This window comes from Lynx rufus, unplaced genomic scaffold (genome assembly GCF_022079265.1).
Source record: "Lynx rufus isolate CCGP_SWC_20201006 ecotype Redwood Valley unplaced genomic scaffold, mLynRuf1.p SCAF_14, whole genome shotgun sequence".
Taxonomy (NCBI): domain Eukaryota; kingdom Metazoa; phylum Chordata; class Mammalia; order Carnivora; family Felidae; genus Lynx; species Lynx rufus.
Genome location: NW_025814828.1, coordinates 41,042,371 through 41,045,968, shown reverse-complemented (window position 1 = coordinate 41,045,968; position 3,598 = coordinate 41,042,371).

The following is a 3,598-nucleotide window of genomic DNA, read 5'->3' as shown; positions in this document are numbered from 1 at the left end:
CCTTTCCCACTTTCTCACTCATGTTGTCTCTTTCTCTCAAAAATGAATAAATGTTGAGGGGAAAAAAGAAAAGATCTGATACTTTAAAAGAGTTAAAAAAAATCACAGCTTTAGGGCAATTTGGCTTTCCCACGCTAATAGGAAATGGTGGTCTCACTGCACCTGTGACTCTCAGGGAAGGTGGTCTTAGGGATGGGGACAGGAAATAGAAGTGGTTCTCAGAAGCAGCTTAATAGCAATTGGCATAAGATTGGAACTCGATTTGAGGTTTCAGCGCCTGAGAGACTTGGGGGGTGGGAGGGGTGGCACATGTTGTCTGACAAAGGGTCTCTGGTGTGCATGGTGGGGGCTTGGGGGGCGATGATGCAGGCCTATGGGGATCAGTAAGGTTAGTGGGGTTAGTGTTTGAGGTCAGTCTGGATCAGTCTGGATCAGCCATGTGGCCGTCCACAGTAAGGGCCTGTTCTCTGATGAGACTGTACTGGAATCAAGCCGCTGATGGAGCTGGTGCTGCCCCAAAGGCTGCCATTGTCCCCTGGACATGGTAAGGCATCCGTTATCAGAGACTGGGCACAAAGTAAAAGACTGTTTCAGATGCAGACCATCCGCAGTCTTGACAGTGGTGTACCTCTTGATGCAAAGGCCATCCGACAATGGGCCAAGAGTCAAAGTATTTGATAGACATCCTGTGCTTCCCTACCCTGTGCTTCCCTACCATTGGCAGATAGCCGATGTTGAACATTGGCTCCTCAAAACTGGGCTCGAAAGGATCTCAGACTCTACCCCTCTCACCTCCTCCTGGTCCACACACCTTAGTAAGGCAGTTTGGTCACTGAATGTGGCTGTCACCAAAAAGGGACCATTTCCTGTTAGATACCTCCTAGATAATGATCAGGACAAAAGTGGTGAAAATCAGGGATTCTGCCCTGCCATGCCTGGGCACCATGTATCTTTCCTTCTCTTCATGGCCATCCCAGGCTAACCTGGTTCATAACCATCTGGGTGACCGCTCAGCCCCAAGGACGCCTAGGAGATTCAAACTTCATCCTGGTTCAGTCATCTGGATTCTCTCATTGGATGGATGTGGTGCTAGAATATAAGGATAACCACTACTCGATTGAGTCCATGCTCATGGAGTTCCCCTACGGTGGGTGGCCCCCAGTGGCCAAGATAGAAGACATTTAAAAAACTAGGGGTCGGGGTGCCTGGGTGGCTCAGTCGGTTGGGCATCCGACTTCAGCTCAGGTCATGATCTCACGGCTCGTGAGGTCGAGCCCCGCGTCGGGCTCTGTGCTGACAGCTCAGAGCTTGGAGCCTGTTTCAGATTCTGTGTCTCCCTCTCTCTCTCTGACCCTCCCCTGTTCATGATCTGTATCTCTCTGTCTCAAAAGTAAATAAACGTTAAAAAAAAATTAAAAACTAGGGGTCACTGGGTGGCTCAGTCGGTTAAGCGACTCTTGATTTCGACGCTTGACTTCGGCTCAGGTCATGATCTTACAGTTTGTGAGTTCGAGCCCCGCGTCAGGCCCTGTGCTGACAGGGCAGAGCCTGCCTGGGATTCTCTGTCTCCCACTCTCTCTGCCCCTCTCCTGCACGCTCTCTCTCTCTCTTTATAAAAACGCCTTTGGTCTTTTTGCACCTGCCCTTCTAGATGAAAGGTCTGGGTGCAGGTAGAAGATTGGATAAAAGTGAAGTTATAGGCCCTGGGATGGGACACACCGATTTCCTGGCTGTGGAAAGAGGGTACTTGGGGGAGCATGTGGGCTAGCCTCTGAGAGGTGTGAGGTGAGGAGACAATCCTCTCTTTGTCCCCTAGGTCAAGCGCTGAAGCCTGGACTTCATCACCACTTCCCTGCGATGACAAAAAACAGAAGAACTTCTGAACGTGGCCGGTCCTCAACTGTTCTGCTGTGCCTGAGGCATCAGGCATCCTCCTGAGCCTCCCTCATACCTACACACACATACACACACACACACACACACACACACACACACACGGGCCAGCGCGGCCTTGTTTAGATCTGACTGATAAAAATTCATCTGCTTCTCTTGACACCCGAGTGGCCTCGGATTATGCCATGCCTAGCAACTTGGCTACAGGCACTTGATGTCACTACCCCATTAGACTCAACCCAACCAATGCAATGGTGTTTCCAATCAAGTTCAACAACAAATTCGGAGCTGGAATAAAGTGTGCCCCTTTGGGTTATCTATTTGTGCACGGGGCGGGGGGTGGGCAAGCATGGGGACCAGTGACACCAAACCAGCAAAATCAGTCTAAACGCCTTTGTGTGGCTTGCGGCTTGCAGTGTAATAGCCTGGCCTTAGATGACTTCCAGGATGTCTGAGAATACAAGGTCCCCTGGGGCGCCTGGGAGGCTCAGTTGGTTAAGCATCCGACTTCGGCTCAGGTCATGATCTCATGGTTCATGAGTTCAAGTCCCACGTCGGGCTCTGGGCTGACAGCTCAGAGCCTGGAGCCTGCTTCGGATTCTGTGTCCCTCTGTCTCTCTGCCCCTCCCCTGATCGTGCTTTTTGTCTCTCTCCCTCTCTCTCTCTCTCAAAAATAAACATTAAAAAAATTAAAAGAATACAGGGCCCTGACCACTCATTACCTTGGCTAATTCTCAGGATTGTGTCAACAGCGAGCAACCTCGGGGGGGATGAGGTAACGTCTCCCGCTGGGACAAAACGGGCGCTGGATTGTCCGAGCTCAGCGTTTCTTGGCTGTCATGGAAACCCACTGCATGTGTGGCAGCCCCCGGGGCCCCTCCGTGTCACCCCTTTGAGACCTGGGGGATGCGGAGTGCCGACGTGATGTGCGTTCTGTCTGCTGTGCAAGGAGTAGAAAATCCTCTGTAAAGTCCCCAGCAGTCTCGTGCCTTCTGTCAGCAGCTGTAAAACTTGTTAGCTTCCAAGAGGGTAAAATCTCAGACCCTGACAGTCCGGAATTGAGGGGTTTTCCTGTGTGTTCTGACATCCCCTATGGTCTGGCCATGGGCAGTTTCTGAAGGTCAGTGATCAGCTGCCAGGGGTGTCGGGGATGCTGAGCCCCGAGGTGATTAGTGGCCGGAGGCCTGTGACGCTGCTGAGGGTCTGTGGCTGTCAGTCACTGCGAGAGGGGCCGCGGTGCTGGTGTTCACGTGGGCCGGTGACGGGTGAAGCTCTGAGTTGGAGTTTGTTTCCTTAATTGGATTCTTCGAGGATCAGTGATTGGCACTTTGTGTGATTAGTGCTTGGAGGCTTTGGAGGACCCTGTGGGAAGGAGAGCTGCCACATGCCCCAAGGAAGAATGGGTCTTCAGGAAGATACCGAGTTGGATTTTTCTTAGGTAATAGGCATCTTTTACATTCAGACCTGTCTGCATTTGGCACTTAGTTCTACCACTTACAGTCGTGTTAAAAAAAAGAGAAACACCACCAGTCCTTCTTCTTCTGTATAGGGAAAAACACAGTCTACTTCTTCCTATGCTTCTCTCTCTCTCTCTCTCTCTCTCTTTTTAAAGTTTATTTACTTTGAGAAAGAGAGACAACAAGAGGGGGAAGAGCAGAGAGAGAGGAAGATAATCCCGACTCGGGGCTCGAACTCACAAACTGTG